The sequence below is a fragment of the Anguilla rostrata genome, chromosome 7 (genome assembly GCF_018555375.3).
Source record: "Anguilla rostrata isolate EN2019 chromosome 7, ASM1855537v3, whole genome shotgun sequence".
Taxonomy (NCBI): Eukaryota; Metazoa; Chordata; class Actinopteri; order Anguilliformes; family Anguillidae; genus Anguilla; species Anguilla rostrata.
The window spans coordinates 13,079,936-13,089,729 of record NC_057939.1 but is presented as its reverse complement, the minus strand read 5'-3'; the positions used below and the strand labels follow the sequence as shown (position 1 = coordinate 13,089,729).

The window sequence follows — 9,794 nt, the reverse complement described above, 5'->3', positions numbered from 1 at the left end:
TGAATCGGTCCTGTTTGCGAGCAACTTTGCAGCTGTCTGCTGGCAGAGAACGCAAATCCATATCTATGACTCACCCTGTCAGCAGTGTGCCACCCCTAAGCAGTCGCTCTTCTCTGTTAAATTAGCGTTATTATGATACCCATTGCTGCACATAGAGCCACCCCTCCTAAAATCTTTGTGGTGGGCTGAGCTGCTGATGAGTGTCCCTTGAACAGCCAGACCTGTATGAAACCCAACAAAATCATAATTTAAATGTAAGTTCTCTGAAGCTCACCCCTATGCTCTCTCAACATGACTAACTGAGGGAGAATGAGTTCCTGCCCATTGTCTTTTCTTACACACCTCCAACCACAACCACTACCACCACCTGGGCCTGGTTGTAGCTGTACTGTTAGAGAAGTGAATAAATGTTCATTATGTATGGAGGAGGGAGTTAAGGAGCGAAGTGGAAATATTGGCTCTGCCAGCTGTGGAGATGTATGGCTCTGTGTCTCCTGGTCTACCATGGTGTTGCTGGTTACGGACTCCTGGGGCTGGATGGATTTAAAACAGTCTCTGATTTTTTATTATGTTAAACAAACATTCACTGGGTTAATCAGCTCTTTTTATTGATGCTATGGTTTTGAGTCCAGTAGTCTGAAAAATCTGTTTATATAGTGCTGAATAAACGTGCTTAAGAAAAGGACTATTTCGATATGTTTGATGAAGCTCGGTTGTCCTCATTCTTGAAATCTGAGTAACCATGCGTTATGTTCCAAGCTACCTTCAGGGGATGCAGGACTACTACAAAGGTTACTTTGTCTACGTTCAAACCACAAACGGCGAGGATGAATAAAAACATAGAAATCGACGTATTGTCTGCAGAGTCCACATTTCCCACATCATTCATCAGCACTTGCTAGAGAATGAGAAATGCCAAAATAACACCCTGCTACACAAATGCGGAGTGCGGCTCTGGATAAAGCTGAATTATGATTTCCGCTATAGTGGTTTAACAATGTTCTATTTTCCGTTAGCGAGCGCAAAAACGAGTAGGTCTAAATCAGGGCAATTTACTAATTTTACGGGGGGTAGGGTGGGGGCTGTTCTGACGTCAGGTGTATGCAAGGTTACATGTGACGTAGGCTTTCCTGTATTTGTCAATAAATATTTATAGCGTGTAGCAGATTTTGTATTCTCATGCTCGTTATACAAGATTTGGTTGAAGCTCTTTATGCTTCTCTGAATTCACCGATTTAACGAATGCAATTCACAGCATCCCTTTCAGGAATGATATGTTGTGTATAGGATATTTTTTATTCATCTACAATTATTTATTCGATTAATAATGCAATCCTGTCCCTTCAGTTTGTCACTTCCCTCTAATGTGAATTCAAGCTGTCAGTGCAATCATCTGTGTGGGAGGACTATCATCTGCGAGTTAGGACAACATAACACAGCCAGAAAGTGCAAAATGTGTAAATATATAAAACATTATAGATTCGTATGACAGGCTATATATTTATCGATGCGGATGTTTGGCAGTCCTCCAAAAACATAGCTACCAATACGCTCGTCACTCTTCATAATAATAGTCTATTTTTATTCTCAAATAAAGTCACAGTAGGCTATTGTAGTTTGTAAACGTCCTTGTCCAGTGGACCGACACGGGCTGGTTTTACACATTTAGCCTAGCTCCAAATTAACGTTCATAACCTATGGATATAGGCTTATATATTTAAAATAAAAAAGTTTGGTTTATTAGCTGACTGCTCTAAGGTAGGCTACAACAGCAGTGCCCCCACTAGCTGTTTCGTAGCCGAGGAAATGGTAGTTCTGCTTTTTATTTCAGTTAGAAACACAGAAAAAAGCAAATTTGAAGAAATGAAATAAAATAACGGACTTCAGTTTTCGCTTAAAAAGCGGACTCAGTGTTGAACGAATTACGTGTGTCATTGCAATGTGGAGCAAAAAGAACATATCGGAGAGGGGGAAAGATGATTCGTATTGGAAATAACATTTTTGCTCAGGTGGAAGGACTAGGCACCAGATCCATGAATTCGAACAAAACTGTGGGAAAAAAATCATAGCAGCGCAACTCGTCATTGTCGCGCAAGGTTTGACTTAATCCACCCTGAGGGGGTTTTTTCACCATTCCCGTGCATCGTTTCACGTCACTGTGAGTCCTTCCCAGAAGTTAGGGAAAGACGGAGCGCAGGAAAAGTGAACAAGTTGCTGCGTGGACCAACGAGAGCGTCGTTTATAAGGTAAATGGTCACGATTATTTTTTCTCTTCTTTTTAAAAAGAGGAATGTACGTTCCGATAGATCCGCGAAAACAAAAACAGTTGTGTAATGGAGGGAAGGATTTTTTTTAACCGACCAACGGATCTGGAAAACAACAAATGAAACATGTTCATTGTATCTGTAATAACTTCCGCTTCCTGCAGCATGCGCCTACTGTAAGTGTTGGCTTTTAAAAGTATACTGATACTTTCTCTATTTGCTGGAGTGGGTAAAACAAAGAGCGTTTATTTTAAGCGATTTCTGATTCATGTAAGAAGAGGTTTGTGTCGGAAGCACTGTCTACGCGCTTGCTCGCTGTTTGTTAATTTACCTGCGATTACGCTATTTAGCAGAAGTTAAACTTTTCTCTGTGGTCATTTGGCTTTCCTTAAATTGAGGTGGTTTCGTGTACCACGATGGGAGTGTAGCATTTGCCGCTTAGCGCGCCGATCAATATTATTTTGCTACGAAAGTGTTTAATCTTTTTTTCTGAAAAAAAGCTTGGCGCTGTTGGCAAGACCCCTGCTGTTTTGACACAACGCGTGTGGGGGAGGAGGAGGTGAGCGAAGTATTTTGAGTGTTGTAGATTTAGTTTTTAGCCTCATACATTGGCACTGTGATGGAAATATAGATAGGCCTAGCTGTAAGACTTCTGGCGATGTAGTGAATTGAGCCTAAACGTTTTATGAGTCAAGCATCGAAAATCACAGAGCTCCTGCAGCTTTTTAACACGAAAAGCGCACTCGTTTGCAGTAGCCGAATGATGGAAGCGATTTACCGTGCAATATATTCGTAACGTGGCTACAGTGAATTTGGATTACATTATGCGTTAAGTGCTGTTGGTTTTAAGTGCCCACTTGTTGCAATATTTCCCTGATTGCAACTCGCTTTATGGGAACAGAGGACAAGAGGTTTTTAACGCACTGTTCCGCCCTATATCATTAGTGCTCTTTCAATAACACATTTAATCGGAGACCACAGAGCTTTCACATCGCTTATTCCTCCTTTTTTAGTCATTCTAATGTAGCTGTAATTAAACTTCTTTTTAAAACCAGGCTGTGAATTTATATGAAATTCATACACACTTTCCTCCCAGTTGTTTTCACAATGGCTGTATAATCTACACGCAAATACTGTGTTTTAAAGGTTTTTTTTTTGTTGACTTGTTGAGATCTTAGTTCGTACGGTGGTCTTAACTGCAGTTGTTGGGTTTAATGGGTTTAAGGATGCTCCTGCTTAATGTAGCCTATTGTATTGGGAAATGCATTGGAGACCAACATCTGAGGCAGTTTATAGACTTTTATATTTAATTTTGTATAGCAGGTTTTTGAAAGCTCTGACAGAAGTACTGAGTCTAAATGAGGCCAGGATAAATGGAAATTTATCAGTGCATATTAATTGAAACAAACTTGATACATGTGGGAGTAATTTGGAATAGAACTACCGTCCTTCAGATCACTGAACAAACTGTTGCTCATGCTGTCTAATGTGAAACATTTTCAGAGGAATGGTTAGATATTTAGATTTTAATCCAAATTTAGTTTTTGACTCACCCGTTCTTACAGTCATAATCACAAGCTACCAATCATAATTGCTTGTTGCTTGACAAAAAAAAACCAACAACGGCTAGTCCACCGGTCAAGGTTTCTTTTTATGTAGAAGTGGGAGTTCTGCACTGAACTATAAAAAGCTGTACTACTCATAGAGTATTTATACATTTTCCATGGCGCTAAAATTTCTAAAACATGGTTGCCAGATAATATAGCTTAAAAACATGGTGTTTAATTTTTTTCCATGTTGGCACGTACGGGCCCTTTACTGTGGTCAAACCTGTAAAGATCCAACTGCAGTACTTGTGCGGAGGATGAAAAGGTTAAATGGCTCTAGTTCTGCACAGAGGGACTTTTATTGTCACCATGGTCATGACTCTCACCGTACAATGGGCCCTTTCCGACTGTGAGAGCCACTTCAGTGTGCTTTTTCAAGCACGGAGGGGGGAGAAAGTGGAGACATTGTGTCTGCGTGTAGGACACAAGGTGATCTGAACAACATTGTGATCGGGTGCACCGATTCTCCTCTCGGGTTGTCAGTTTTGTATGTATGCAGGCACTTCTGTGGCTGGTATCAGACCTGGAGAACTGATTGTTTACTGGGACTGAAATAGAAAGACCCTTAGAATTGGAAAACATACGTGAAGTGGGACTGAATCAGTCAGGATTATAAACAAAAAAAAACTGTTGGCACTAGAGAGAGCAGTGATGGTAAGTGGTTGTCATACTCTAGATTTATTGGGTGAATTTAGCCTGTATATTCCCAGATTGACATCATTAATGAATTGCAATTATCCGACTGGAATCACCTGTCGTCGTTTTCTGGGAGATGCCATTTTGTTATTATGGCTCTCGTCTTCATTCGATGAGAGGGTCATGACGATGGGAGAGTGAGAGATTGCTGGAGTGGAGTGACATTGAAATGAACCTCTTCTACCTCTCTGTGTTACAGCAGACCATGTAGTAATCCTGGAGTTCAGTTGTTACGACCAAAATGTATTTATGGGATGTTTTATAGCCATTTTTTCCCTAAAAAGATGCTGAAATTGAGAAAATGTTAAAGTACAGAAACTGCTAAATTACACCCAGGATATATGTGAGTAATACTGGCATGGAAACAAAACCGATAATAAATAGTTGAGTAGTAGATTAATAGATGGATAGTTTGGGGTGATAGCTCAATTGTAGACATTGAGACTCCAAATGTGTATCTGTGAAGCATGACCCTCCCTCCACTCTACAGACATGGCTGTTTTGGCATAGTTGGAACTTGGGTGCCTGGGGCAGTAACCATTCACCAGATATCTGGGTGTGGAGAGGGTCATTGGTTCCGATCTGTTTCGCGGGCACATTTGCTGTACTCTGTTAAAATGGTCCTTACCCCGAATGCCCCTGTCAGAGCAGCTGTACTCTGCTCCCTTAATACTGCAGGAAGTGGGGCCAGCTACTTAAGCCTGTCAGGGATTTTTAGTATTTAAAAAAGAAAAAAAAAAAAAAAAAGAAGTTTGGTGCCCAATGCTGAGCTTAGCATATCCAATTCTCACCCTAATTTGGAATGGCTGGTTATTTGCAACCACAGCTGCGTTTGTGTGTGAACCCCACCACCGATTCAAGAGAGTGTAGACGTCCACGGTTCTCCTCAGATACACCAGCTGCTTCTTTTCACACCACAGACTACAGCTAAGCTCACGCAGAGTGGAGTCAGAGGAAGACCTTTTCATATATGGCTGTGACTGCATCTATGGATGTCCAATCGGCCAGCAGTGGTCACTAGATCGCAATGCTCACGGAACAGTCGGTGAAGGATTGCTAGCCCATCAGATTAAAAAAATATAATTATTCACACATTGAGACTCCCCTGGATTATTGAAGTCTATTTCCACCCTGAAACTTCTCCAGGCCCCCCCCCCCTTGTCCATGAGGTCTGTGGCCTGTGTACGTGTACGTGACCGGCTGCATTGCTCTGCTGTCATAGGAATGATCTTTGATGATCTTAGCGGTTAGCAAGAAGCCGTGGTGCCAAACTGGTTGCCATGGCCCTGCAGGCTTAATTGTTATTTTTGGATGTCACCCAAGGCCTAATCGCAATGAAAATAATGAGATCATTTGTTTGGAGTGACTTGAATAAGCAAAGCGGTTGTTGGATTTGGGGATTGGAAGAATACCTAACTGAACACTGGAAAGCTAACTAAAAATATCGCCACACCTGTTAGAGGACTGAAGTAATCTATATTTTTGGTGTGATGCGTTTTACAGTCTCTGACAGTACCACGGGCAGAATGGAATTAATGAGAGTTTCTTAATTTCAGTTTTTTTTTTGTTGTTTTTTGGCTTCCCATCATAGCTGAGAAACATAAAAGTGTTCACTGGCCTGACCATTAATCCTAGCATCCAGTTAGGCAGAGAAGAAAGAGCCAGCACTTTATTACAGACTGAATCAGTGATTAAGACGGCAGCTTCTCCACTTTAAAATGCCACACCCGTGTCCACGTCTCAACATCCCGTTTGAATTTCTTCTTCATGCTGGCTTGTATTTTTGTGAAGTAAAGCCGCGTTTCCACCAAAATTACCCGGAACTTTCAGTCCCAGGAACTACTTTACCAGGAACTAAAAGGTTCCTTCAGCCAATGGTTGTCTGCGTTTCCACCGGGGTCTAAAGTACCGCGAAGATTAGGCAAATTAGCCCACTGACGTTGTCGTCGGTCCATCTGTCATATGATTTCTTCTGTATCCCCATACTACCACCGAAGTAGCCTACATTATTTTCTAATAACCGGGACAGCCCGGAGGGGTTTATTCCACTTATATACAACGGGTTATCAACAATGACTATATATGGTTACTTTTGTATTTATTGATTTTCATATATCCTCTCAAACACATTCATTAACAGCAGAAAACATGCACACGTTGTAAACAATTTGCTGTTTTATTACTTTCTCGTCGTCAATTCCATATAGGCTAATCGCAAAATGAACGAAAACTCGGACTTGCGTGAAAATGTAAATTAGTAGTGGTACAGCCACCGTTTGCTTTCCTTCGAAGTTACTGCTAGCCGAGCAGCGAAGTGTGCCCTCCAGATGCGAACCATGCACCATAAATGAGTCCATAGTCTTCCTGGTCTTTTCGTGGAATTGAAAATGGCAGTAAAATTACGGCAGTCTGAAAAAGCTAAAGCGAAGATTACTAGAATTAACCTGTTATTTTACCCGGATAAAAAGTGCGGAAGGTGATTTCCAGTTTGCGTGTACTGTATCACCAATGTTAATTATGCAGAACTACCGCATACCTCACATAACTGTATCAAACGTTTTGAGTCAATTACAACGGGCTAACAAAGAAAATCCGGAAGAAAATATTCAGCAACCGAATTAATCCGTTTGAATGTTTTGGTAGCCTACGTAATATGCTGTCCCAGCACGAATGCTTAGCATTTTATAAAACGAATACTAAAGCAAGAAAAGAACAGAAGAGCACACGTTATAATTCCAAGACGTTGACAGGCTATAACCAAAAGTAGGCTACTGTGCCGCATAACATACAAGTTTGATTTGAAGTTATTATGAAAATAAATTGGTTTTCCGCTGCATATTTTCAAACATGGCGGGCAATGGCGGAAAATAAATACAACACAAATGCTACGGGTACTCGACCAATCAGAAATGTTCAGCGCTGCAAGCTCCACCCAAAAGGTTCCTGTACTTTCGGAAAGTACTACCCCCCGAGCAGGAACGTTTTGGGGGGTAAAACAAAGCCCCCAGAACTAAATTTAGACCCTAGTTCCTGCGGTGGAAACGCACTGAGTTCCTCAAAAGGTTCCTAGTTCCGGGGTATAGTTCCTGCGGTGGAAACGCGGCTTTTAGACGTGAAATGGCTGTAAAAGTGGGAATAAGAAAGAATATTTAACCACAAACGTCTCTCAGTGAATTTATTGAACTAGGTTTCAGGAACCTGTGTTAACTCGCATGGCTGTATTCAAAATGAGCAAGTTTAATAGCTCCAGTATTAATGGACAGACTTTTGTAAAATATAAAGTGACTCATTGACATGTATGTTTTTCTGTGACTTAAGTGTGAATGCAAGTCTCCTCCAGGTGAGTCATTATTTACTCTGCTGAAGTTTTGTGAACACTTTGGGTGGGTAGATATTAAAGCAAATAGGCGGAACTCGATTACTCATTGATCTTGGAATACACTCTGGATGTCAAACTAACGAAACGACCACACACCGCTCTAAACAGTTCCGTTTCATGCAATCATCTCATCATGCACCTGTACACTCGAACCTCCCCGCGGTGTCCCCCCCAGGGGGCGATCGGGCGGCTCTCCCGCCCCAGCGCGCCGTGGCTTTGCTGTAAAAGCATCCGTCCTCCGACAGAAACGATAGCCGCGGGCTTGTTAGGTCGCTCACCGCAGAGAGAGAGAGAGAGAGAGAGAGAGAGAGAGGGAGCCGTGCCGCCCAGAGGCCGGGCGTGCCCGCGGCCCGCGGGGCAGCCGGACCTGGCTCCGGGTGTGGCGTCACTGCCACGCAGTCGCGGCCGTTTGAAGACTTCTCCGTCTCTACGGCCCTGACGGCGGCTGCGGCGTGGCCCCATGGGTAAGAAAATGGACTCGAAGCCGCGGCCGAGCCACGAGAGGGGCCACCGCCGTCACTCCGTTTTAGGGATGTGCCGGCTGTCCCTCCCGCTGCCACCGCGAAAATGCGGCTGTGCTAGTGCGCTGGGTGAACGTCTGCAGGAAAAATGAATTATGTGATATTACAAATGATGTAACATCCTGCAACAAAGAAAGAGAGAAAAGCTCAAACTCAATGTCAGAGAGTTGGGGTTGATTCAGTTTAAGTTCACTCAGATTCACTCAGAGGCAAATTAAAATTCAATTTCAACAAATTAATTTAATTTCATTAAAAAAATCCCCTTTGAGCATGGTGCCATTTTCACTTTGTGAATTGGCTTTGGTTACTTCCCAGAATTGACTGAACTGAAATGGAATGTACCCTGACCCCGATCAGCACTGACGTCTTCATTGCCTTGCCTCCCCTGTCCTGTTGGCTTAGCCTGCCGGCCTTCAGTGGGACAGTGGAACAGGGGCATTGAGCGAACACGTCTAACAGCAGGAGAGGGTGCACTGTCAGCAAGCCCAGCCCAGTCCTGACCTAACTTCACCCGGAGAGGGTACATTTGGCCGAGTCCTTCTACCTTACTCTTTAATGAGTGTAATTGACATTGTTGTACTGTTCATTTTGGGTCAGAATAAACCCACAGCTGACTTCCTGCACCCCTTTCCCCTTCAGACTGAAGACCCCTCAGACTCACTTCACGTGTTCAGGTTTTGGCGAGTTGCTCACACGGCATGTTACTGAAGGCAGTGAATGAGGTCTTGAGGCGGTCTAGCAGCCTGTCGCTCTGTCCCCGCTCGTTCTCCTCTCCAGTAATGAGCGAGCGGCCACTCGCGGCTTGCCGTCGCGCGGATTTGCACCCGCTGCCCTCGCTCTGCCCCGCGGATCGCGGCTCCGGGGCTGGGATAACTGCAGCTTCATCCCCCAGACATTTTCCCAGGGAGATAAGGGCTGGACCAGATGTTTGCAGTACACAAGGCCCAAACTTTGGTTGATAGGGGAAAAAAAGCCTTAAAACACAACAGAGAAGTCCATGGCTAAATAAACAGAGAGAGAGAGAGAGAGAGACGGAGTGCACAGGAAGCTCAAGACTAAAGTCTAAAAGGGATAGATAGTTTGTGCCCTTTGCTGTTTTATCAGGCTGTCCACATCAGGGAAACAGTGGAAAACATGAGAGACGTTGAGGACTGTGCGCTTGCTTTCATGTGTCTGAAAGGGATGCGCATTCTGCGTCTGAGGCGGCAGGCTCTTTGATATCTGAGAAGCGTATGTTCTCTGAAAGGATCAAGCCCGCGCTTTAAGTCTGCACATATGACAGCTTTGATGCTGTTTGAGCCGGACCGTTGTTTCTTCAGTAGTTGCA

General features: G+C 43.4%; 2 protein-coding genes across 5 annotated transcripts in view; both read left to right on the top strand.

Moving 5' to 3' along the window:
- Positions 1-9,794, top strand: part of LOC135258571 (adenosine deaminase 2-A-like) — a 230,085-nt gene that overhangs the window by 116,604 nt on the left and 103,687 nt on the right. The window lies entirely within an intron of this gene.
- Positions 1,899-9,794, top strand: part of zgc:77158 (solute carrier family 45 member 3) — a 33,544-nt gene continuing 25,648 nt past the window's right edge. Inside the window, exons 1-2 of one of the 4 annotated variants that reach the window (XM_064342889.1) lie at positions 1,899-2,246; positions 2,765-2,823. The gene's annotated coding sequence lies outside the window, so the exon portion shown is untranslated. The other 3 variants (XM_064342886.1, XM_064342890.1, XM_064342888.1) reach the window with 3 other exon arrangements.